This window comes from Siniperca chuatsi, linkage group LG16 (genome assembly GCF_020085105.1).
Source record: "Siniperca chuatsi isolate FFG_IHB_CAS linkage group LG16, ASM2008510v1, whole genome shotgun sequence".
NCBI classification, from domain to species: Eukaryota; Metazoa; Chordata; class Actinopteri; order Centrarchiformes; family Sinipercidae; genus Siniperca; species Siniperca chuatsi.
The window spans coordinates 17,943,486-17,971,467 of record NC_058057.1 but is presented as its reverse complement, the minus strand read 5'-3'; the positions used below and the strand labels follow the sequence as shown (position 1 = coordinate 17,971,467).

General features: G+C 40.1%; 1 protein-coding gene and 1 long non-coding RNA gene across 4 annotated transcripts in view; both read right to left on the bottom strand.

The window, feature by feature from the left end:
• Window positions 1-27,982, bottom strand: part of LOC122863414 (protein eva-1 homolog A) — a 78,357-nt gene that overhangs the window by 7,346 nt on the left and 43,029 nt on the right. The window contains exon 1 of one of the 3 annotated variants that reach the window (XM_044169913.1): window positions 22,801-23,262. The exons of the other annotated variants lie outside the window; for them this stretch is intronic. The gene's annotated coding sequence lies outside the window, so the exon portion shown is untranslated. Of the gene's footprint in view, window positions 1-22,800; window positions 23,263-27,982 lie in introns of those variants that run through there. 3 annotated transcript variants of the gene reach the window in all.
• LOC122863419 lies at window positions 134-22,784 on the bottom strand. Its single transcript, XR_006375005.1, has 3 exons — window positions 19,218-22,784; window positions 18,714-18,785; window positions 134-153 (listed from the first exon to the last, which is right to left on the bottom strand). It is a non-coding gene; the product is annotated as an uncharacterized LOC122863419 (long non-coding RNA).

The following is a 27,982-nucleotide window of genomic DNA, read 5'->3' as shown; positions in this document are numbered from 1 at the left end:
CGTCACATCCCTCAAACTCACGGTGTCCTGTGAGTCAGGGAGTCTGCACTCTTTCCCCCAGACACAAACCCACAATGCAGTGGGTTATACATTCCTGCCCGCTCACATGTGGTTTTGGAGGCTGGGCCATGCTCCGGTCACTGTTTGTCTGCCCTGTCAGATCAGTGGTGATTTACAACTCAGCAGATGACTGTCTGTCCAGCTTTCTGTCTGTCTGCCATTCTTGCATTTTCATTGCTCTGGACAAACAAATCGACAATGACGAATAATCAGCTGCCTGGTTTTGCTGATATCAGTAGCACTAATAGTGAAATTGTGACGTGATTTAGGGTAAAAATGGACCATTTGTTAAAAGGCCGATGAGTAAACACACTGATCAAATTTCCAGAGACGGATTTTGGCAGTGGTCCAAGAATCAATCAAAGTGCAGGAAGAAGCAGAGCAGACCTCACAAAGCTCCCCTCCACTGGATACTACTTATGCCCTGGACACATTACAAGATTTTTCCAATTGTAAGCAATGATGAACAGACTGAGCAGGAACATTTAACTGCTGACATTTACTGTACAGTAACTTTATTAACTAGTTGACAGTAAAGATTAACAGGATGTATTGGTGGAAGGACACTCGGGCCATGGCACTTGCACACACATGACATGGCACACACATAATAGCCATCTTTGAGCAGTATAAATGTAAAGATGGGGACTAGATCGATGTTGTTTGGTGATACACCTGTACCTAAGATCCTAAGATGTCAGCGGCATTCATGAAAAATAACAATAGAGAAATGACGACAAGCTTGGATGAGACTGATGCAGCTGTAGAAGCTGTTAGTCGATGTTGAATTCAGTCTGATTATCACGCTACCTAAGCTCCATTACGTCTTGCAGAATCTATTTTTCTGTGATATTTTGATACTAAATTGATTAACTTGCAGCTTGTGGTTTGTGCAGTGATTTCCACCAAGAAAAGCAAACACCAAAATGCAAAATTCAGTGGCAGTAAGTTTTTTTTTCATACTAGCTGTTTCCTCCTGTGATCGGAAGTTAATAGTTTGGTTAATCTTTAAAAAATAAATAAGGCAAATGCAGGTGCAGGAAAGTTTTATATCAGTTCTGACACACTGAAAAAATAACATTGAGGCTGTTATTATCTGATACATACTTTTCCACTTTACATATTCTATCAGTTTGTATTTCTTCAGCCAATAAAAACTATAACGACTCAAATGTTGGGATTTGAGTATTTTACAAGTGCACACCAGTAGATTATAGAAGATCTAACCCCAAAGTAAAACATGTTTGATTTAACTGTGACATTGCTAAATGGGACTGCATGAGAAAGATTTGGGTCCTTCACTCACACACGTAACAGGTACAGCTGCGTCTATATTGTGCAACTACTGTGATTCTGCTCGATCTAATTGCTTAACTGGGCTCAAAGTTGATTAATGTGTTCCTTAAAACACTGAGTTCATAACTTACTAAAAGTCTTTTACTGTACAGCCAATGAGATGTGATCGGTTAGTTAACGTATCTAAGAAAAGAGTCTTGCTACGTCACACACTAGTACTGTCTAATTTATTTTGCCATACACACATTATCTTCTGTCAACTGAACAGAGGGAGCTGTGTGGAGCAATGCACATGTGAGAGGAGAAGTATTTGATGCTATCTTATTACAGCCAATCAACAAAGCTGGTTTACTAAAACTCACAAACTTCAAAGAGCTCTGCTAAATCTGGTTCCAGCCTTTGCTTTTCTTCTTGCCATGAGCAAAAGGGCAGGAAGTTGATGCCAGACTAATAGAAGTAGTAAATTATTTCTGGTCTTTCTTTCAATCTGCTTAGATGAGTTCACCATACTGCTTCAGGACAATTCAAAGGTGTCGGGTAAGTTGCTAGTCATAGAAACTTATACTCTTACTTTTAAATACCTTTCTGTAATTGCATCATGTCATGTGGCAAACCGCACCAATCTGTCGCCTAAATAGGTTAAAAAACCACAAATTTGAAACCCCATTTTATCCAGGTCTGGTTGGCACAAACTAAATAAACAGAGCTCCCCACATGTGAAGGTGAAAAAGGCAGAGAGATGAAGAAATGGGATTCAGCCTGGCAGCTCCCCCTGTCCTTCCTCATCAGTCTGACACACTAATCATGGGTCTTAAAACTCCCCCACTGCCACGCTGCCACCATCCCCACGCCACGCCCTGATTACAACCTCCTGATTGGCCCTAACTGGCTGCACATGTGGCCCAGGGTCACAGCTGAGAGATGCCACAATGTGACACACATACACACTTTCTCTCACACACATTTTTACACAATTAAGGGACACATAATTGAGATATGCCCGTGCATACAAAAGCACATGCGTACTCACAGCCACACCAGATGCATGTGCATACATAGAACACATATGATGCATTATCTTGCATATGTGCGCACACACAGTCCAACACACTTGTTTGACATCATATCTATCCTTCCAAACAGCCATTTCACATGTTATGTTATTCTATGGGCTTACTTTGTTGGCAAAGGCCAGCACAGTATAGTAAATTGACTGCTGCCGGTCTAAAAATAATTGTCAAAAAGCTAAAACCTCTTGAAGTAAATGGCCACAAACCACACTTAAGAAGCCAAGCAGTAAAAACTGAACCAGTAAAAGAGAGAAAAAGGAGTGCAAGGGAGAGAAACCGAGGACATAAATCACACTCTACAGCCTGCATTATAATGGCATGGTCACATAAACGTATGGCAAATGAGTCCTCGCAATTCTTAATATAACTCCACTAAATGGGACGTGTGCCAGCGCTGTACCTCTCAGAGCCCGGGATCGCCACGGGGAGTGAAGATTCGAGGCGGGAAAGAGTGCCCATAACAATGGCCCGTGTTTACACTGGCAGAGCCCGGCTTTGTTTTCACTGGGCTCGGCAGGCCAGAGTGTGTGTGTGTATGTGTGTGTGTGTGTGTGTGCATGTCTGTATGTGTCTGTTTATGGGCCATGTGCTGACTGATGCCGAACACAGTTGGGACAAAGCCCTGTAAACCAGAGGGGATATAATGAAATATTAAACCACGCTAAATCTGAGATGAGATCAGACCTGGGCCAATAAGTTGAATACACTTGAGCCTTTATGAGGATACATGGGGGGCTGCTGGGGACTAAATATTTTGGAGATTGTTTTAGGATATTCTTTAATGCATGTTCTACTTTAGCTCTGTAAGATTTTGGCCCTAAAGACAGCGCAATCTACACTATGACTTTTCTGTGATGCTGTCTTAATGTGGTGACCTTCATCTAAATTATACTCTATCCTGGGTGAAGCAAAAGTCAAGAATTGTACGCAACTTGACCCAGGTCTGGTTGAGAGGCACTGTATATTCATAAAACTGCAGTGAAAGACAGGGAGAGTGTGTGAGAAACTGTAAAATAGAGTGTGTACAACACACACAGGAGACTGGATTCATTTGCAGCTACATGAAGATATGGTTTTGTTTGAAAAATAGCTCAAATCTAAAAGAGTTTAGATGACAAAATGCCTAACATTTTGGGTAGTAATTTCCCGTTAAAGGGATGTATAGCATTTTTGGGGAAAAAGGGGTACACTGAAACAACGTGCTGGTATGTGTGTGTATGTGTGTAAGAAGTCTGAGCAAAAGCGTCTGGTTTCAATCAGCACACAGCCAGTGCCTACTTAATCTACAACATTAAAGTGCTGTCTGAGACCCACTTGATACACACACATACACAATGGCAGTGCCTCAAAAACTCAAATCAATGTTTATAGACACACTTAGACTCACAAAATGCTTTTTATTCAGTTTTAGCTCTTTCTCCTGCTTCCCACTCAGATACCACACAGACAGGCATGCAGACATCTGCTCACTCACATTCACGAGCCCATCCAGCCACCCAATCCCCCCCCCCCACACACACACACACACAAACACATATACTCACAACCATTTTGTCACTCGGCTAATGGCATTCCTACAGAACAACATGCAAGGTGAATAGGGCAGGAGCTGGAAGTATTCCTCCTCTCCCTCCCATGTGTGAAAGTTTCTGCACTTTTGACAGCCTTACATGCAAGAGATGGATTGTCTATACATTATACAGACTAAATTGTGTACTGTTTAGATGAGAATGGCACAGTATAGGGATGTGAGAGTGTGTGTGAGTGGTACAAACCTCCCTGACCTGAGTCCAGCTGTCATCTTTATCTTCCCCCAAATGAACGCACTACCCCGACCTCATACTGTGAAAATTAATGGTGTCTACATATCTAAATGCATGTGTGCTTGCATGACCGAGAGCATGTGTGTCACAGGACATGATTAACACACTCATTCTTGTCTTGTGTATACAAAGTAGACCAGGTTTAAGGTCTGGTAATGTGAACTCTATCAAGGGACTGGTGGTCTGAGCTGAGGCCTTTTCCTGGTTCTGCTCCATTTTTATGTTAGTGTGGGCAATCTAATCTAGTCTACTACTTTATTAGGTTTTGTTGTGAGTATGTGTGTGTCTGCTAGAGTTACAACATACACTGGGACTGTGGTAACCTTAAAGGAGCATACCAGTGGTTTTGACAGTTTTAGCCCATTAACTATAAACTACATCTAATTTACATGGCTGTCAACAATTTTCCAAAGCATGCCATAAGTTTTAAATTGAATTCCGACCTTCAAGACAGCCATTGATTTACATAAATTTTACTAAACGAAGCACAAGACATCTAGAGAATTTTCTTTTCTTGTAATACTGCAGCCATAAAAACATGAAGGCTTGGATTTGCAGTGTGAGCATCTTAGCACTTCAATGAAGTGTTGGAACAGATACAGAACAAATGGATTATATTTTAACTTACTTCTCTTACAAATTTAGACAAACTTTAGGGAACATTTAGGGGGAAATCAGTAAGTTGCCTTTTGAAATCTATAGACAAACAACGAATATGAGTTGGGAACATTACCAGTATGCGAACTGCCATCAGTGTGTCCTTTAGCAAGGCACTTAATCCACCCCAAAAGCTAATCTAAGGTCACTGGTGGAAAACTGGCTATGCTAGGAAGTTTACTACAGTGATCATTTGTAATTGTATGAATAAGAAGCAGGCTCAGCTCAGAAAAACTTTACAAAAAGTTATGAGAATCAAGCCTCAAATCCTGGAGATCAAAGTTCAGCTTTGTCCTTTAACTCAGATGTATGAATGCTTAATCAAATCAGTGGTCTCAAGATATCCAGTCAGCGTGGATTGTGTAGGCTAAAAAAGCCCTTGATTGGCAAGAGCTTCTTGTGACAAGATCTGTGTGCTAAAGAAGCTTGTACTCATGCAGTATTCTTTAATATAATACAGGTATATTCTACTGTATGACGTTCATGCAAAGAAAGACATAGCTGGATGGTGACACAGTCTAAAAGCATCCAGAGTCGGGGTAGTGAGGGCTTCGAGAACATTCCAGGATGGAGAGTGTGGAACAGCTCAACCCCCATCCTGCCTCACTGAGCCCCCTGTCCTACATTAAGCTGCAAATCATTGCAAATTTTTCCCCCATTTACTATAATGGATAACACACATCCCTCTGCTGTGAGACACCCACAAATGCAAATGTATGCACACACACACGCACGCACACAGATGCCACAGCATGGGCTCTGAACGTGATCACTCTCACTTCACCACAGCTCTCAGTTATACTCCAAAATCCCAGCTGTTTTGGCTATTTAAACACTCTTCATACACCGCACACATGCACGCACACACAGTTGGTGTCATTAACATAGATGCAGAGCCAGAAATAGATGCTCTGTTGACAATGTGGGGTCATAACAATCAGTGAGAAAATCACTCAGTTGTGGAGCGCCCCCTCAGAAGCCACACAGACACACATGCTAGAATCTCACAAATTACTTTAATACTGACAATATTCATAACCTCTGTTCCAGTTTGAAATATGCACAAAAATGAGGTGCTGAGCATGATAATCACATAACACAAATACAGTACACATCCATTCTCTCCCACATGTCTTTTTTTTTCTCATAAGTGAATCAAACCTAAGCATCCATTGGCATGTTTGTTGGCCGGTAATATCACTCATCATGTATCATGTATTTGTCTGATTCTACTGTTAACAGAACGAATGTTTCCAATAATCAATACAGCTTTAGCAGTTTTGTAAGGCTCTCTTATATAAATGGGTCTAGCAGGATTTACTCACTACTGCCCAGAAGTAAATCTGTAAACTTTTTTCAACTTAATTATAATGATTCTGGTGCATAATCAGTAGCTCATTTGCTTATTATTTTCTTAACTTTCTATTATCCGAAAAGTCTGAGCTGTGTTTGTACCAAAAGGACCTTGTGTACTGTTAGCTATGGTGATCAGCATTTTCTTGCAGTAGGTACTTTTGCATTCATTCAATTCAATTTTATTTATATAGCGCCAGTTCATAACAGAAGTTATCTCATTGCACTTTTCCTTTGGAGTTATATTGTTAGCTATAGAGTATATTATAATATTATATACAGAGAACCAACAATTCCCACCAAGAGCAAGCACTTGGCAACAGTGGCAAGGAAAAACTTTTAAGAGGCAGAAACCTCAGGCAGAACCAGACTGAGGGTGGGTAGCCATCTGCCACTGCTGGTTGGGTTGAGAGAGAGAGAGAGAGAGAGAGAGAGAGCAAGAGGTAAGAGAGCATTCAATAGTACAATGTAAATTCCACATAGAATTTTTCAAATAATAATAATGTAATTGTAGTGGTAATATTAATATTAATAAAATAATAACAGTAATAATGATAGGAATAATAATGATAATAATAGAATAATAGTAGTAAGATTAATAATAATTGTAGTAGCGGTTGTCAGGAACATGGGAGCAGTAGGAGGCCAGCAATCACAAATCTAGACTCTGCAGCTCCAGAGGCAGAAATACCTGCTGAAAGCGACAGAAGCGAGAGACGGGAAAGCACAAAACTACGGGAGAGAGAAGATTTTTAATTTAAATTTAAGTCAAGTCAAATAGTAAGTCTTGACTTTAGATTCAGTAAAATCACTGCTCTCTAGCTAAAGTAGTACTTACTGTAATATAGATTTTCTACTGTCCATAGCTAAACATGACCTGTGACCCTGCCAGACTGGAGCTGCCTAACTGATTATTGCCCTCAGATAGCTGTAATGTTTGTATTTCCACGTCTTTATAGGCTGGATGTGGGAGAGGCGGGTCCACTGTCGAAGTCAGCACAGCCTCATTATTATCTGATGTTCCACTGGGTCAACAAGGATGTGACCAACGCTGAATCATCAAACCATGCCGCCCGCCTAAACTCACTCCTTCATGTCAGAGTTGTGAGGTAATGGGACGCTGGGTTTTGATTGGGTCCGAGAGCTGCTGAGGTCAACACAGAGATTGTCATTTGTTGTCGCTGACATGGAACAGACAGACAGAACTTGTCTAGACACAATCATGACAGAAATAAAGGCAGCAACATTCAACAAGCATATTCCAACATACGTCATGGCTGATCTAAACAATGGAGCTATCTTTGGCAGAAGGCAACAACTGGTCTTACATGGCGGTTCATAAAATTAACACTTGGCAACATTAAAGTCTACTGGGTCCTCAGGAATGAATGACTTTTGGTGAAAGATAAACTATGATTAGCTTAACATAGCCCTCTCAATATACCAATGGGTCTCTATTTAACTTTTTTGTGCAGTATACAGTCATCTTTGTTAATGAGTGACAGTTTCAAGGGTTGAGATGAATGTTGACTGTCAACATTCTCTCTCAATCTCTTGCATGTTTGAATACATCAAAAGGCTTGTGATTAAACTTTCAATCAGTGACTGAGCCCTAAAGTGACAGTAAGGTGAAGCGAGGTTCATTCCTATCTCTGCTATATGTAGTGTTGCCCTGATTAAAATATTAAGTTCTCCTGCTGACTGTCTCTATATAGACTCCTAGAACACATCGTGATGGTGGTGTACTGTTCAATAGGTGAAAACAGGACGATACCTAAAGGCTTGTTTTGAAGAGCGATACTAGTGTCAATAAGATTGATACAAAAACAATTTAGCTGTCTTATGTTAGCTCTTCTGCTGCTGTTGTGTGCATTCACGCAGCCTCATTAGTTCAGATAATCCACACAATTAACATTTGTTATTTACTTTTAAAAACACTCTGGTGTTTTAAAATGTATGTGATTAAGTACTTCACAGGAAATAATAAAAACATGCCTATTGTTTGGCAAGTCATCTATTCAGAGGTAGCCTATTAATGCATGCATTCACCTCATAATTGACACATTGTTCTCCCCTACATAGTCGCTTAATGATAGTAGAATAGTTAGTCATTTAGAAAGTATCTATGATTCTGGCCCTGGTATTACTAGGTATTGGATCAAAACCAAATTTTGTGGACTCACCCACGCCTATTGTTCAAAGTAGCCAGGTCACATGAGTGTAAAACTCACACAAAATACAATATGAATGATGTGTGGGGTTAAAACAAGAAAGACGTGGGGAAAGCTAGGAAGCATGATGAGTCAAATGAGATAAAAAACAGTAAGGACAACAAACAAAATGTGGATGCCTCATAAATGATAAATATGGCGTAAAAACTGAACAGAAGCAGGAACTTATACTGTGATAAAAATTCTAAACTCAAGGTTCACTAATGCCTGATTTCCACTGCATGGCACGGCTCAACTCAACTCACAAGAGTGTGTGTTTGTGTCACGTTGAAGATGACGTCACGGCAGTTACATGCGACGTTGCTATGACTATCAGCGAAGAACGCCACCTACATTGAGGGGTTACTATCTACAGTGGAAAACGAAACTGAGAAAAGTACCTGGAGTGGAAATGAGGCATTACTTCCATCACAACAACACAACAACTTAACAATTCATAACGTTATCACATGATCGAAGTCCTGTACTAGGACGTTCACTCGATAAAGAAGGCCGTGGGTATGGCGGAAAGCTTCAGGATCAGCTAAGTAAGTGAACCTTAAATTTAAGCGAAGCACCAAGGAAGCATGGAATAAGATAAGTTTAATTATTAAGCATATAAACATAAATACTATAACCATAGAAGAAAGAAGACAAGGACAAGGACGAAGTAATCAAGACTTAGCCCCTCTTAAGTAGTAAGCAGTCTATGAGGTATGTTTGAGTTCAAGTTAATTTTTATACAGTAAAGAAGGCATGTTACCTAGCCACTAGCCATGAGTGAATTAGCTTGTAACTGCACTAGCATTATTTATATTATTAACTTGTAGAATGAGCCTCTTTGATAAAGCTAACTCTATTGAAGAAGTAAATTGAGGGGCGCAGGGACAAAGATAAAGACAAAGACCAAGGTATGGTTGTGGTACTGTAACATACATCCCTGGTGTATTTGATGTGTCCCTGAAGTTTCTCTGTTTTGTCCATGCAAATGTTCTGATTGCTCTTTATACTAATAATGTGATATTTTATTGATGGCTATTAGGAATTGTTTTTTCTCCCCTCCACAATAAGTGCAAATGGCTACAGACAGTGACTCTGGGGCTGGTAAAGTAAGGTCATTGAGTTTAACACACTGTAGTTTTAAAGTGCTAAGTTTTAATAAGGAAAACCAACTATATTAAATGAACAATAAGCACTATTGTGAGTTGAGGCAGTAAGTGTGACCACAGTGTGTAAGCATAGTCGAGATATTGCAACAGTACATGCAATGTTTAAGACCCTCTCCATAACACATTGGCTTTTCAGTAAACACCATAAATAACTAGATTAGATTACAAGCCATTGTACTAAATGATGGAGGATATACCCATAACAAAATCACACAGCAGAGTATGTTTTAGCATCTGTATGTCTTTATATGCTCTATGATTTGATGCAGGCCATCACACTCCATTGCTCCCTCTTTATCATTTTGGTAAAACACTACCATCTGCCTCATATACCACTTGTCTATCATAGTTGCTTCTGCGCCCTGTCATTGTCAGGTAATCAGGCGAGCCCTAAGTGAGATTGAATCACAACCTGTGGTATTCAGTCTAAGTTATACCTTACCTCTTCAAACGAGAAAGAACCCCTGAAAACCTAAGCATTATGTGGGAGTTGGCGGGTTCAGATATGTATAAGAAAGGGAGGCATGTTTTTTTCTCCATGTGTTGACAGGGTGCTGGGCCGTATTAGCGGTCAGGCCTGGACAGAGATAATGACACTGAGGTCTGGGTCAGCGGTCTGTCATCGGTCTTATCACCACAAATACACATGGCACACACACACGTGCACATTAACCACCACTTCTTGTTTAGTCTGCCACTTCAGCGCTGGACTCGAGCTAGGTATTGTTTGTGCCAATACCAAAATTATACTTATACTATAGTACCTTCCTTTGAGAATAACTACAAAAGAGCACAAATCTGAACAAATAATGGATTCAAGCATGTTTCTGATATTCGGTACTATGGATACATTTCAGTTAGTATAAAAAAAAAGCAGTGAGGTGTGATGGCCAGCCCTACACTGGACTGAACCTGTCCTATCTGAGCCGACTTTTGACATTACTCCAACATGGGCTATTATTAGAACCAACTCCGAAAATAGACATTAGTAGGTGGATGCAATCACAGGCTACACTGAGCAGCTGTTTGTCATCAAGAGAGAAGAGAAAGGGTGATGAAAGACGAAAAGAGAGAAAAACCTCCATAAACATTTCCTTTCCTTTCTCCCCATATGGCTTTAGTTTCTTGGCATACAGGAGCACTGAATACATATAATGTTCTAACAGGGTTTCTTGTATACACACATACACTTGTTGCAATTATGCACACATAAATAGCAGTACACTCATGGAGTCCAAAGATGATGATATAACTCTATAGTTTTGGAAACTCAAGTGTCTCATGTGGGTGCAAAACTTTGGCATTTCCATTCCAGCTGCAGAGACTTTCTGGGTACAGCTGGCTATCTGTTTGTCCTGCTGTGTCCTGTCTTCTCTTTCTGCCCCTGTCAACTTAGCCATGGTCTTAAAACAGCTTGAGCAGACCAGAGTGAAACCACTTCCTCTAAAGGCTTCAGTTGTTTTGGTCCGCAACCGAGTACGATTGCTGTGTTCATATCTACCCAAACAAATTGCACCAAGGGGGAATACGAACCAGAGTCAGATTCAACCGGACTAAGGAAAGCAGGTTTGTAAATGCCCTAAAACAAGCAAAGCTAGCACAATCATTTGCTGGAGTCAATTCAGTGGGGCAGACAAATGAATCAGAGTTAAGAGGATGGACATGCGTCTGAAATGTGCTGCATCAAATAATAATTTGTCAGATAAAAGACCACAAAGTAAGCAGCCATTAAGTAAGGCAATTATCTTACTATCATTCATCATATCAATAGCTCTGGTCCTTACGAGCAATATTTGTTAGTTTGCCTGGTTTTAACACCTACATGAGTGCTGTTATTGTATGATGATCCAAGCAACATGTACGCATTGAAGTTTGATTGTGTCCCACTCTCCTTAAAGAGGAAAGAGGTTATTAAGAATTCACTAAATAGGTGCCTATATTATTTATTGGTTATGAAAACTGTAATAATAAAATGAAATAAAAAGTGCAATACATCTATATTTGAAGCTAATACATGTAAGCATGTAAAATGCAATGAGGCTAAAGGATAGATGGATAGAGTAGCTGACAAAAGGTAGAGATTACCCACCGTTCTTTATCACTACAACTCTGAATACAGTAACAAATCTCTCTCACTCTCTACCCAACAGGAATCAACCCCTTGTTGCAGCTGAGAAGATCTGTCTTCTCAATCCCCAGCCCAGCAAGCAGTATTTTCATTCCAGCTGTGCTGTAAATCTTTCTGGTATCAAACAGCTGTAGAAACCCTCCGACAGTGGGCCAACTGTGGCTTACAGAGTTAGAAAATGCAATTTGATCTGCAATGGTTGTGTCTTTTTTCACATTGCTGCGGGGAGTTTGGTGCAGATTTGACATAAGGCAGACTCACACAAGCATACATTGACATACGGGTCAACACTTGACACTTTAACTCAAACACACATCACGCAGAACACCTTTCCAGCACATATATTCAACCCTGAGACAGAAGAAGACAGGAAGTAAGAGTGGGAGGGATGGAGAGAAAGAGAATGTGAGAGGAGAAAATGATGGCTTTCCCTGAGATTGATGCAGACAGTTCAGCTTTAAACCAAAAAGTCTGAAATATTTGTATCTATTATGTCGATATACCATACATAAGTACAGCATGAGGAATACAAATGACACTTGGAAATGAGAAAGATCATGCAGACAGAAATTAAAAGCAATAGTTCAACATTTTGGGAAATAAGCTTATTTGCTTTCTTGCTGAGAGTTTAGACTGGCTGGGACTAGTTGCCAGGCAACCAATGGAGACTCCAAGAAGTTACTGCAACCTGCCAACCAAGAAATAGTCTGGCAACTAACTCTCCATAAAAAGGCAAATTGTCTTTTTTACACTTTGTTTTTTTTTGATGGATTAAACAAAGTGAGCTTTAGAGTTGCTGGTTGGTGGATTTTGTTACGTTTGGACAGGGCCATGCAAGCTATTTCCCCCTGTTTCCAGTCTTTATGCTAAGCTAAGCTAACCGACTCCTGGCTCCAGCTACATATTTCAGACTTGAGAGTGGTATCAATCTTCTCATCTAACTCTCGGCAAGAAAGTGAATAAGCGTATTTCCCAAAATGTTGAACTATTCCTTTAAATATCTGCTAATGAATTTATTAGAATTTATGCTAATGAATAATAAAGCTTTATTTATGGCCACATTTTTTTAATTTCGCCATAACATTTCATGTGTAATAACCTGATTTTACAACAATTGTTTGTCTCACCTTTAAACCTGGGGATTATTGCCAATTATTGATAAGATGTATAACTCCTATTCAGTTGATGTTAATGCAGGCTACATTAGATTTATTGAAATGTTTTGTGCATCTGTAACAGGATTTATTATTCAACTATTCATATTTTACTCTGTTCACATTGATTTAGTAATTTACAGTTAATATATATATATATTCAAGGTATTTCAAGACTTGTTCAGTACCTAAAAAAGCTTAATAATTCTTGTTTACTTTAGAGAATTAATGACCTGGAAGAGTTTGATTTCCTGTTGACCTTTGGGTAGAGATGTCACTTCCACCATTTTACCAAGTATTGTAGTTTAAAGGGGTTTAATACTTTATTGAGTTCCACATGGAGTGTTCCTCATGTCACAAGCCTATGATGAAAGGTTTACACATGCATTTGAAGGTTTTTTGCAGTATATTGTGAAACGGTTCTAACAGGGTCAAGGATATGCCAACGTTGATTCTTAGGAGGTAGAGGACCACCCATGAATTCATCAGCACTGACCTTTATAGGGCAACTGTCATATTAACACTGACAGGCATTTTATTAGGCAAATGAAAGAACAGAAATCATGCGATCAAAACATAGAACATGTGGTTGTCTGTAACATTTCTAAAGGGGGTCTGTGGGTCCTTAAAACTCTTTACAAAGTCTTTGTACTTTTATTATGCAAGAAATCACATGTAGCTATTCTGACATGTGTACTGAATCTCTCTCTGTGGCTGAATTTTTATTTCAAACTACTGTTACATTTATTCATCCATAAACACATTTCAGAGAGCACACGTTTAGTTTTCTGAATCTTTTCTATGCAAACAGATCTACATTGTTCATTAACTTTGGCTAGAAGGGCTTAGCTAACATAACCTAAATGTATGTTATTTAAAGAACAAAATGCTACTTCCTTTTATGTCAAAAGGCGCTAGTCAGTTCATTTGAAAACTATTTATTCTCCTCCTCGCACTTCCAAGTGGCCTCCTCTGAACTACAGTGGATCTGGCACTGACAACAACAGAGCTCTGATGAGTGTTTACTTGCATCAGCAAGCTACCAAAATTTTGGATTGCATAAAAGTAGCATCCCAATATCTGCCTGGTTTGGCTATGGCTATAACCAGACCCACGGAGGCCTGGATCCATAGTGGCCTTGCTAAACAAACACAACTTGGAAATCTGGCTTTGCTTTAGCTGACGAACGTCATTATGTACGTCGATAAAAAACAAACACACTGGCAGTGAGAGACATCCAGCTTTTCAGTGTGGGCCTAAGGGTGGAAAATCCCCATCTGACAGGGTTAGACAGGGAAAAAGAGAGTGAAAAAGTGAAAGACAGCGACTAAGAACTGAGGCTACTTTTGGCTGATGGACAGGATAGTCTAATTTTTCTCATTTATTGATTGAGCTGTCTAATGCCAAGATGCCATCTTACCACTTAAACTGAACTGTAACTGAATTGGCAGTAAAGCTGAATGCTCAATAGACTTTCACTTTCCCTCCTTCATTGTCATTGAGAGCAAGTGAAAGAAGAGAGTGGGGATTATCCAGGTTCATCCAGCCAGCTCTATTACTGTTATTAGTGGAGAAAAGCCAAGATCCAAACAGAGACCGCCCCCCTCAAGCATACACAAGACCGAACACTGGTCAAACAATACCATGCTTTAGACCTGATTAGACATCTGCAAGCTTCACGATTTTAGATATGTATTATCTTCTCAGCGCTGAGTACACAAACTTCTTCAGTATTTTTCATTAAAGAAACAGACACAAAAGCATTATTTCACACTGTTCCATACCAATAAGCATGAAAAAGACGTGTGAAGTGTATTTGAACGACTATGGATGGCTGAGACAGAAAATAATGCATTAGCACATCACATCAGCCACTGAGAACACTCAATATGAATCAATGATATACAAGTCAGCGGTTCCCACATACTTCGGGGGAAGCGTGTCTACTATATCACACTTGAATCACATGAGAGCACACGGGCCAGTTTGTACCAACAGAAATGACTAGTTGTATTAGTATAGCAGCTAATCATAAACCCTGCAATAGCACACACACACACACCTCAAGAGTAGCAGAACCCAATCGGGCGCTGGTGTCATGTTGCAGACAGGAAACAGATGGCCTGCTGGGAAAAAAAAGCATGCCAAAGAAGGCCAGAGAGAATGCTTCCCTCCCTCTTTTTATCCCTCCATCTCTCCTTCCATCATCCCTTCATCCTCAGTTGGAAGGAAAAGGAAGACTGAGGCCGTGGTGGTGTTTGGAGGCTAGATCAGTGGGCTCTGGCTCGAGATCAGAGTGATGGAGTTCTCTGGGAGATTTTTAAATAACAGCCCAGCATGGCTCTACTGTACTGGGCTAAGCTGGGACTCAGAGCCTGCAGATTATTTAAGACTGTAACATCCCAATGGGTGAGAATAGATTTTAAGCCTTCAGGGAATAATATTGCCATATTGCTTTTAACATTAATACTACAAATATAAGTGCTAAATTTACAATACGTGTGAGAGAGAATATGTGACCTATGTCATGATAAAAAGTTTATGTTGAAGGAATATTGACATTTAGGGAAATACTCTTACTGCTTTCTTGCAGATTAAAAATTTTTCGTAGCTTTGGTCATAATTGGCACATTGTACTCACCAAGTTAATTGCTGTGATCTCAGAACATGGCAAATGCTACTAAAAAGAAGTCTGACATGGCAAGAAACATGGGCAGCCTGGCGATCAGACAGGTTTTTAATAAGCCAACAGTTTTGCCAGATTATATAAACCACTTTATTTGGAAGTAAAACCAAACTTCATTGCAACTGTAATGCAAGAAATATGGATGAATAAACACATGGATAGATATTTACAACAGACAGTTTGGCTAAAATATTACAGTGTCGCTGCTTTTTTCTCTTCCAACTAAGTTTGGCTAACCTGGGGGTTTGGTCACTCATGTTTCTTGCCCCATTGGACTATTTTTTCAGGTTTGTCGCTGCATCCCCGATCTCAGTGATTAACTTGGTGAGTACAATGCTATAGAATGGCCTAAACTATTAAAAGAGATTCAAGTTATCCTTTAATTCTACTTTCAATTTCTTTTTTTTATACCCACCAATAATAAGAATAGACTGCGTAAAGTTGCACAGATCAGTGATACCTGAACACCATCAGACACATTCAACAGATGACCTGTAAAGTTTACTTCCTCCAAAAAACCTCCTGACCTGCCTGGTGCACAGGACTGACCCATCAGGTGCTGATGACAGATAACCTTTGACCGTCAAAACAGCAATCAGAGATCAATATTGTCTTCATCGCCCTCCACAGAGAATGCATTGATAAGTGGACTGACCCTGGCTGTTTGAGGTCGTGATCCATCGCATGTTTACTTGAGCTCTGTGTTTTCCGAATCCCCGACCTCAGATCGTTATCGTTATGAAGCGTCTCGTGCCAAGACCACGTCAGATAATCTGGCATCCAGACAGTCTAAAAGTTTTCAGTCAGGGATTCTAAAAGATTCGAGGTGTAATCAATTAATTTGCTTGATATCAAGCTCCTCTAATTCTTCTTCTAAGTAATTTAAGGCCTTCTGCTCACATAAGCACAGAAATGTTAAAATTTTAAGATGTACTAATGCAGTATGAATATCAAAATGTTCCTGTTTAGGCCAGATACATTGTTACAAGAAAAATGTGTTAAAGACTGTTTTGAAGTTCAAACAGTTGCAATCTTTTCATTTTTAATAGAAACTTACAGCCATATATATCAAATATTATACCAGTACTCAGTTATATGTAACACTGCTGTTCACCTGCACCATGTATACTTCAAAGTATACTTTATTGTATATAAATACTGCCTCCACATCTTGAAGTTTAGACAGCAATAAGTTAAAATTCAGCCCTAAAAGCTTACTGTTTTATTAGATATCACTTACATAAATTTACATCACAGAAGATGTTCTCCTTTCAACCCGCAGACATCTGAAAACCTGCCTAACATCTGCAGCTAGTCATTTAATGCTTCATTCATAAACCCTGGGCTGTAAAATCTACAGACATCATTAAGCATGTCTGCTAATTTCTAAAACCTGAAATACAGCAGCTACTAAGGCAACACAACCCAAAACACATGTTTACTGTATATTGAAACCTCCTAAATGTGGGCCGACTTAAAACACATGTTTAGATAGAAACCTCCTCTCAAAGTCTCTTCATTGAGACTTCGAGTCTTCATTAAATTTGCACCCTGTAATCCTCCTGCATAACATTTCAACCTTTATTGGAAGTCTTGGTGGATTGTTGAGGAGTGTTTGGGCTTTTTGAAGGTCTCCAGACTTCTAATAAGGAGTCAAGCAAGCCAAAACATTAAAAAACTTGAGTGCTTACTCTCTCCTCCTCTCACTGTCTGTCTTTGTCTCTCTTTTTTGTTTCTCTCTCTCAGTTCAATTAGGTCGTAGAAAGTACTGTAAGTTGTTGGCATGTTACACAAAGCATACCAACAACAGTTCATACATTCAAACTATATTTTGATGATTAACTACAAACAAATGTATGTTATAAACGTCTCTCACTCTCTTCTGCCTATCTCTGTCTCCCTCTGTGAGTCAACAGTCATTTCTTTCTCCCACTATGCCACTAAATCCTCATTTAAATCAAGTTTTTCTGCCTTCTTCTGCCTGTGCAGCACATGTTTCTGGACTCACAGCAATCCTGCCTCTCAGAACAAATTGAGTTTAATGTGGGTGAGGCAGGGTGAGCCAAGGGGGAGGAGAGGGGAAGGCAAAAAGAGGGCTGTAAAAACACAACACATGCTACCCCAGGCCAGTTCCTATGAGGAGAACAGCAGCATTACTGCTGTTACCCTCTGACATTACTTCTTACACCAAAACCAGCAGTAACATACGCTGGCATGGCAAGAACTGACACATACTCACACAGACAATCACTGAAAGATAAATCTTAACATGTTTTTAAATGTCTTAAAATGTTATTTTCTTGAGTTATTTCACACTAGTATCTTTTGTTTGGGAGAAATACAGGATTCTAAGAATTCATCTAAAAGAAGAATCTAAACAATCCTGTACTAATGTGTACGGAAACTATTTGGGTAGTTCCTGCATAAGGGCAGCTTTCAGAGAAAAGCATACTCCTTCACTGACTTTCAAACTGCCTCAACTTCCAGTATAAATTGCAGTGACAAACACTATCCATCTTTTACTCCGAGCAGGTTAAAACAGTCACAGTTGTTGGCAGATACCAGTTAACCCACGTCTGGTACACACAAACCTAGCCAAACAGGCAAGCGAGCAAACATACACACCTTTGGCAAAACACTGACATGAACACACATAGTTGGTATGCACCTGAACACTGGTCTTTTTCTGCTCTCCTGACGGTGCAGTGCTCTGGTTTAATTAACTGGATTACTGTAAATGTTCTTCTAAGGCCATCACATCCAGGAAAACACACACAGACACGCACACACACACTGTCAGAGGGGCAGTGTCCTTCACCCTGACCAGGGTGCCTTGGAGAGAAAATTAATTTCCTTGGGTGAGCATGGCTTGCTAAAGGGCAACTAAAAAGGCAGAAAGCCTGCTGAATAAAGCCATTCAAAAGGTTCTCTGACATACTGTCCACATCTTGCAGACCTGAGCAGACTGGACACATGTGCTTTCTGGATAAAGGTAAACTGCAGCTACCAATCAACTGTATGTGCTTATTATCATTGCAAAGTTATTCTTACCATTGCAACATACAACAAGACTAACAAAGATACATACACAACATGTTAAAGATCACCTTCAGATGTTTTAAGACATGTTAAACCAGGACTGTCTTCCAAACTAGTTGTGATGTCACAAAATCCTGCTCCTATTATACATAGAGAGGCAGAGAAATTTCCCCCCTTCAGCAGATGAATTAGAAAACAGCCTTCTAGTGTCAAACTCTGCACATACATCATTCTGCACAGTGAAGCGCAAACATTAAAGTGAAGTAACATTAAGCAAAACATATATTTGAGTGGAGGGGGGCTTTAAAATCCAGTCCACACACAATGTAAGAAATATGTTAATGGGTATAAACAACTCTAGGATAAATGCTTTTCCTGCTTTGTCATACAGATTTGTCATCATTATATCTTGACTTATGCATCATTTTCAGTATGTATCTCCATAGCAGCGTGTGTTGTGGATCTTCTTGTGTTTATTTCTGTGCGTATCCAAATGTGCACAACCCTCAGCCATTTTTTCCCCTCTCCCACCTCACTGACCTTTTAAATCTAGCAGGATCCAGGAGACTTACCCCACAATCTCACTGGGAGATAAATGACTCCCCACAGCTATGAGGCTCCTCAAATCCCTCCATCCAGGACCAATCCGGGCAATAACACAGACATCAGAGCAGTGATAAAACACTGCTCCTCCAGGAAAAGACTGTCTGCAAAAACTTGGTCCTTTGAAAGCACAAAGAATTGGCCCAAGAGGAAAGGAAAAGCTAAGTTCTTGTAGATGAACTATAAAGTAAAGGGCTCTACCTTTTGGAAGCAGAACTATTGTCTGCAAAGTTGGCTTATTAACAGAGAATTGTGGTGTATAATAATTGAGAGTGGGGGTCCCTAGCAGCTATGATGGGGGAGTAGAGTTGCTGTAGGAGACGAGTCATGGCTGATGCCTGGGACACTGGAGACATGCAGTAGAGGGGGGGTCTGAGGCCAAAGCCATATAGATAATGGTATGAGGATGTACAGGTATTACTGAGATGGTGGTGGGGTGAGGTATAGGGGGGGTTATGGGGGACAGGAGAACTTCAGCACCCCCTACAAACAGCTGCATGTTGGTGCAGAAGAATGCCAGGAAGTTGTTTTTTTTTGGGGGGGGGGATCTGCTTTGGCTATCAGGAGACCGCTTGCCCTCCCCATACACTTCAAAATGACTTTTATTTTAGAGTATTTTTTTGGAGAAAGACTTTCTGGAAGGAAGGAGGGAAGGAAGGGCAGTAGCAAGGAAAGAAAAAAGAAAACACCCCTTTAGGAGAGCTGAAGCCATTAGGAATGCATGCTGAGTTTCAAAAACAGAGAACACAGAAGAAAAGGATAAAAATCAAATCACGGGTAGAGAAAAAAGATGGGGGTTGGAAAGGAAAGAGGGCTTTGCTTTTCTGTGAGAGAACTAGGCCAAAGCTTAGTACAGTGCCAGGTTCCATTCAGACTAGACAAAGTAAATAAAACCACTTGATGAAAAAGAGCAAAATGAAGCCAATGGATGGCGGAAAGAGCGTTCCAAGCAGGGGGTATGAAGCTATACGAAGTTAGAAAGAAGCAGGGAGAGAGAGAGACATGGTCTGGCTTTCTGCACTTTCTGTTTTCTGTTATAACAACTGAGCAGTCAGCCTTATCTGATGGCCGGACACAGAGTTACAAAGATTATCACAGGATTGTCAAACATAAAGTCACATCTCTGTGTGTGGGGAAAAAGGTGCAAAAGAGAGACAAAAACAGAGGGAAAGAGAATGAAAACGCCCATTCATCTTCCCCATTAATCATTTTCTACTGTCATCTCAATCTCTCTCTCTATCTCCAGAGGATATCCAGACTGCTAATCTGGAATGATAAACATAAGCGAGTTAACATACAGCTAATCAGAATGAGCGCTGGAGCGGGCTGGGCTTATTCCTGTTCCTGTGCCATCAGCCTCTGGCCTGCCCTCTCTTCTCGTAACCCAAACCACACACTAATTCATAAATTACAAACAAAGAGTCCCTTGTGGTTTGGGAGGGACCGGGCCGACACTGCAAACCGGCGCTACAGGGGAACGGCAATGCGTCAATTAGAGGGAGACCCGGCTGACAGGGAGAGGTAGGTGTGGATGCATGCACTAACACTAACAGACTCACACACTTACAGTCTCGCAAAGGCAGGAGCACAGGCCTACTGTATACACTCGTTCACAACAGACAGGAAAACACACACACCATTTGGAAGCCATCTAAGCAATTTTGTCATTTTGGAGCCCAGGAACTGACTGTGCCATTGTCTGGTGTAAGCTGCGCACTGGGTTTCTCTGCCCTATTTACAAGGGGTGACGTGTGTTCAGGTGCTGTGCATGCACCACTGGGAGTTACGCCTGTAGTTGTGTTGAGCTCGAGGCAGACTTCTGTGGAAAAACACATGTTGAACTGCAGGAGACGTTGCTGCAATTGGGCATGTGGATTAAACACTAAACATGTTTTGAGTTCAGCATCAGATGAAAATTACACTGAGATGATGAGGTCGATTAGCCTTGTTCAGCTCAGTTTACAGATTCTTACATGACGATAAACCAAATTTAATGAATTACCGAAACTCTTGTGAATCTTTTATGACCCACATTTTCTCATAAATTTTCAATTTTACAGTAAATACAGTAAACTGTTTGAATCCCACATAACAAAACTGAGAATAGCTACAGCAAGCACTGACATCTTACCAGATGTTCAACCAAGAAATCAGCCTAATGTCTAGTCCAGAAGTCCAGAATATTTAACTGGCCATACAGTAATCAATAAACATAAAAAGTAAGCCAGCGCAAGAAAGGAAATGTCATAGGCACAGATGTATTAAAAATTCTTATTGTTAGAGATACATGTGACAAATTATTGTGATATAGATTTCATCATATCACCCAGTCCTATCAAATATTCTCAGACCAATAAGACCAGAAATACAGCAAAAAAGATTTTGATAATCGATTAATCATTTCTGTCGTTTTTCAAGCAAAAAGCAAAACATTTGCTAGTTTCAGATTCTCAACTGTTAAGATGTCCTGCTTTTCTCTGTTTTATTTCATTGTTAACTCAATATATATTTGGGCTTTGGAGTTCTGGTCGGACAAAAGAAGACATTTGAAGACTGCTCTGAGACTGCAATTCACAATTTTTCATAATTTTTTAACATTTCATAAACCAAATGATTAGTTAATTGATAATTAAAATAGTAGTTAGTCACAGTGCTAAAAATGATTTTACTTTCAAAGAAGAGGGTGTCATGGGGTTTCGGAGTTAAGTGTCATCTTTTCAGTGAGCTAAACCCTGCTGCCTGCTCTGAGTCAGCACCAGTATTTGCATTGTGTGAATGACTCGCTGCCCCTGTTGGTTTTACTGTATTATGCACCCTGTGGTTAATTACAGTGGAGTCAAACTCCTGCCAGCAGAGCCTGTTCTCTACCAGCAGCTTGCTAGAAAAAAAAAACACTGACCATCTATGGAAACACACACACACACACACACACACACACACACACACACACACACACACAGGAGGACACATGAAAAAAGTGTTGCTGTTCCTGTTAAAGGTGCCAATACTGAGTGGGGTATTGTCAGTATAGCCATGTGCATGTGTGTGAACACTGTTGTCTGTATCTAAGTGATCTCACACAGTTGTTCCTCATTTACCTCATCTGTGATCTCACACGTGAAACCTACAGTTCCCTGTCAGAGTCTAATCACATTTCCCTCTCAGCTCCTGAGCACACACACACACACACACAGACAAACCATCCAAATAATTAACACTCACACAAATTTATCCACTCATATACATCCTCAACAGCGAGAGCTGAAACAGCAGTGACGTTCCTGAGGGCAACACAAGGTGAGGCATTTAAACTTCACAACAAGCAAAAGGGAAAAACAGAGTCTTATGACAGATTAAATATGTAGAGAAATTACTCATAAACATCCAAAGTTCAAAGCTTTTAAGATGGAAAACAAGAGGGATGGTCCCATTTCTCACTTCTCTAACACAAAAGTCTCACAACTTCAGCACAGAAACCAACAGGCAAAAGTTGCCAGACTACAGCAGTGAGATTTAAAAGCGTGTTCAGGCAGAAGACGAGGTGACACTTACACACACATTGCTGAATGGAAAATCCTCCGGAGTCCAGGCAGCAACCTTCTTTCTGAGCGTGTGTTTGTGTGCGGCTGTCTGGCTTGTCAAACACTGCCCCCTCCTCCTCCTCTCCGTCCCACCAGGAGAGCTGGGACTAGCTTTGCCGTGAAAACAAGCGCTCACGTGAATAGTCCACCGTGGGTCCGACCAGAATGAAAGAGCACAACCCAAAAAAGGAAAAGCAAGAAGGAGGGAGGGAGGAAAAGAAAAGGTTAACCCTTTTAAGAAGGTATGCTCCTTTATGGTGACTCCCCCCTTTTAAGCCAAATGGAGTATGAAGGGTTTCCTCTTCTTTTCTTCTCCTCATCCAGAGAGAATGAGGCTTGTCTAATGCTTCTCCTCTTTTAGTTTTCCTTTCATTCCTACTCTCAGGGAGAGAGAAAGTTAAACCCGGCTTTAGACAACTGGAATGTGACAGCAGGAGAGAGAGAGAGAGAGAGAGAGAGAGAGAATGAGGGAGGGAGCGAGGGAGTGTGTGAGAGAGAGAGAGAGAGAGAAGGAGAGACAGAAGCAGGGACATGTAGTGTCCACCTACACAGCCCACTGCTGTGTGAGTGAGCAATCAAAGAGAGGTAGAAAGAGGAGGGAAGCAGCAAGCCAAAGAGGAGGAGGGGGCTGCAAGTGTATGCATGAGTGTGTGTGAGAGTGAGTAATAGAGAGAGAGGGATGAAAAAAGTCAGAGTGCAGCTCCAGGAAGTGACCTGAGAAGTTCATTCAGCTCAGATTGGTGATCTGGGAATGTGGTGCGTAAGAGGTGGAACATGCTGCTCCAGGCTGCACGAAGGGAACAAGAACGGTATGGTTGGGCAATATGACCATGTGTACTGTGAGACAATATGAATTTGTCAACAGGTTTTTCCACACAGTTCATAACATGGTATCTGTCCCTTTAATATCTAATAGAATTAGGCCATTGTGGGCAGTGTTGCAAATCAACGAGCAGGGCCGCTTTATTGCAAAGTTGGGTTTGGGTAGTGCATTGATGTTCATAGGTGTTCAATTTGCTGCATTAGCTAAAAACAGACTTTCTTGTCAATTTTTTCTTAACTGATACACTAGACCAATATTGCAATTTAAATGATCATATTCCATGATAGAGGATTTAATCCATGTTGCCCACTCCTTGTTCACAGCTGTTGTTTAGAGTTGTTGGCTTTGTTGTTTTTTTTTTTTTTTTTTTTTTTTGGGGTGTAGTACAGGTTTGAGTAAAACGTGATTTTTGTTTTCCATTTTGTTTTTCTGACAGTAAGTAGGATTGACCAATCACTTTGTTGTACACATTAAGAGATTCTTACACTATAGCATAGTCTCTGACTTTAAGTTATGTTCAGAGAATGCGCTTTTGTTCCCTACAATTTTGATAATTAAAAATTAAATCTATTTAACTATGTATCCTGTGGAATCATAAACAGTTATATTTTGTATATAGTAGTACATTTCCTTTCTCATAAAACATTTGAAAGGCTGATTTCATAAACATTTTAAATCTTACATTGTTTAGATCCATGTTTGCTAGCTTGCAGTCTTCTTCTTCTTTCCTGGCGCATCACTGTGTTTCTTGGCATTATTTGGCTGCGGTCAATCGGTGGAACAGCGTGTAGCCGTCAGCAGGAATGTTTATCGCGTTGCCACGTGCGTGTGCATCCTTGTGTGCGTGCATGTGATACAAACAAAACTGGGGCCCACTCTTAAAAACATTGCTCAATAGTGCTACTAGTGGTAAAAAACTACACAGGGTACCTTGAATTTAATAATTGTGTTGACGAAATACCATATTCACAAATCCAAATATACAAATTATTTATTTATTAAACCAGATTGTACATTGACACAATATCCTCTTCAAACAACAAGAAAGCTGTTAAAATTATATTAGAATTCCAGTGATGTCCACTGTTGTTGACATGTCATTGTGACTAAAGCTGAAACAAAAAGATTTGGGAAGGTGTGTGCTAAGACTCCTCTGCGAGCCTCTGAGACCTATAGTTACCCAGAACACCCTTCTCTGCATGGATCCACAGAGACATTTAAATGCATCCTGCAGGTCAAGTATAATTCTAGCTTAAGATGCCCTGGGAATTTCTCCCGTGGGTTCCCACCCCCTGGACTGCCTCTCCCCACACACACACACACACACTAACACACTAATTCTCCCCTGTCTCTCTTCCTCTCCCTCTGTCCTCGTCCACCGCAGGAAGAAAACTGAAACCAGCCACAGACTGGAAAGCATTGGTCTGCCCCCCCCCCGATTCAACACACTCTACATACAAACGAAAACAAGAACGATTGAAACCCAAAAAGAGTAGTTTTCGCCGTGAGCGCAGAGTGACACGAAAACAGTAGTGTACACGGTTTACGACTTTGTGAAGCCGATAAAGTTGGCAGCGAGTTCTCGTGCAAAGCTTTGCTTATGTTGCAGTTTCCAGCCCAACAAAGAAGCAGTTGCTCATTTGGGAAAACAGGCCAAGAAAAACCCACAGGCCGGGGGGAGATGTTTGTGTGTTTGTGTGTACAGTGTTTGTGCATTCAGTTTGTGCATGTACTGTATGATCTATTTGTACTTGTTTTTACGTGCGTAGATATGTTTGTATATGTGTATACATGCGTTTGTGTGCAAACATGTGACTGTAGCATGAATGTTAACTTGACTGCATGCTCTTATTATCCTACATTTTCTTAAGCAGACAAACAGCCTAAAGCCAAACGTAGAACATTCCTCCGCAGAGCGGTTACAGCGACATAAGTGGCTTCGACTAGCGGCAGCAGAGCGACAGACCACATATGATCATCAGAGAGGCCCTCTTTCTCCCATTCCTATACAGAGCAGACAAGAGGGGAGACACTGATTATCTATAATGTCATGAGACTGTCTGCACAATGAAGATAAAGGGGGAAGGCACAGCAGGAAAGAAATCTAACAAGTGAGCATTTCTCCGAAACAGAAAATACTGCAGTATTTAGACAGAAAATCAATTAAAACTACAAATCTACACCTAATGCCACTAATAACAGACACTTAGCAAGGGCTACAGTGGATACATCCATCATAGAATAATCTTTAACCAAAAATAAGAAATTTAACAATTTACATCTACCTATGCTAATACTATAAGGACATGACATCAGGGAAACAAAGATATCGAAAAAAACACTTAATAAGCCAACTTAGTGCTCATTAGTGGCAGTGGAAATATTCAAATCCTTTACTTGAGTAAAAGAAGCAACACTACAATATAGAAATACTCCATTACAAGTAAAAGTCATGCATTGAAAATATCAAAAGTTTTTTTTAAAGTATGCACATATTATTAGCTAAATGTACTTTAAGTATCAAAAGAAAAAGTTCTCATAATGCAGAAAATGGCCCATTTGAGTGTTATATATTACTATTTACTATTGTATATTACATTATTGGATTAACATTACTTGTACATTAATGTGTAAGTGGCATTTTACTCTTGCAGTTGGTCCAGGTGGAGCTAATTTGAACTACTTTACATAATATGCATCATATATTATAAGATATGTTTTGCATGTAAAATCTTTTTTGTATGTAGTGGAGTAAAAAGCACTTTTCCCTCTGAATTGTGGAGGAAAAGTATAAAGTAGCATGAAATGGAAACACTTAAGTACAAGTATCTCAAATTTGTACTTGAGTAAATGTACTCTTACATTCCACTGTTACATTCCACCTTTGGTCCTCATTGATTGAACCATTCAAACCTTCCACATAGACATCATACAGTATCATCACTGCATGGGTTTATCTTGTGTTTTGGTTAACAGGTGATGATACACATTTCGACATTTGCTAACAGCTTTTTTTTTTGTTGCTAAAGCTGATGAGCCTGTTGAGTGCCTCAAAGGTTAGGCTTGAGTTCATCATACCCAGTGAGTACTGAGTTGGCACTCATCCTATCATGCTGCAGTCACCTGTGTTATCTGTCTGTATCAGCACAGCCCGCTGTTGTTGCTTCCCCATGTTCACTAAGCAGTCAGTAGATAGTGGCTGACACACTAGTTAGTCTAGTTTCCGTTTCCAGTGTTTCTCTCTTTCTATTTTCACCAAAGGGACTTTGGTTTGGTACCGACACAAGCCAAAGTGAATAGCGATGGATACAAAACACTCTGCACCACTGGCTCAGGGGAAAAGGAAAATGTTCTGAGAACACTCTTAACTCACATTAGTCATGGATTTTGGAGTGAGATACAAGGCTTTGTGGAAGTTTTTTACACTAACAGACAAAATGATTAAAAACCAAGGGTCCAAGTAAGGAGTTACAACAAATCTCTCAGTAATTTAGCAACTTGGTTGAGAAGTGGCATTCAGCCATTTCATTTTTGCTTAAGTCTCTTTGGCTTGAAGGATTTGCTAGATTTTTAACTGCATTATACAAATTATAGAAACTTCATAGCACCACATCAGAAAGTGTAAAGACTCCTGTTTATTCATGGTTTATTTTACTCATCTTGTTTTTAATGGAAACGAATCCAGTTCAAACTGTCTTTTTTTTAATTTTTATCTTGCAGAAATTGCAGTCTCTAATTTTAAGTAATTAAGTAACTAATAAACTTTTTCTTTGAACAGATTTTGATTAAGTTCCATTTTATTTCAAATAAAATAAGAATACTTTAAAGGATTAGATTCTAACCAGTGCAACTTCAGTAACAGAGTGGTGTATTTTGGTAAGAACATTATTTATAGCAACAGCCAATAGGATTAGTTGCAGATTAGGTTGTGTTACAAACAATTATACGAGGGAGCTGCTAAAAAAAAAACCTGTGGCACTGAACTTGGGAAGTAACTGGCAGTTCAGTCTATTGCTCAAAGGCACTATGAAAAAAGCATCTGCATAACTCAATTACTCCCCATGAAAAAAATTCCTATTTCCTCATATAGTCAGGGACATAAACCAGTCAACTTCCATCTCTAATCTCTAGGCTATCGCTGTCTGAGGGATCGGAAATGGTGGACAGAATGGATACAGAAGAAAAACAAGGAAGAGGGATGAGATGAAAGGCAGAGGTCAGGGCCTTTACAGGTTTTGAGGGTGACATGGACAAGGAAATGGAGAACATTGAAGGGGACAGAGTGAGAAAAAGACAGCAGACACCAACCACACATGGTGAAAAAGCCTAT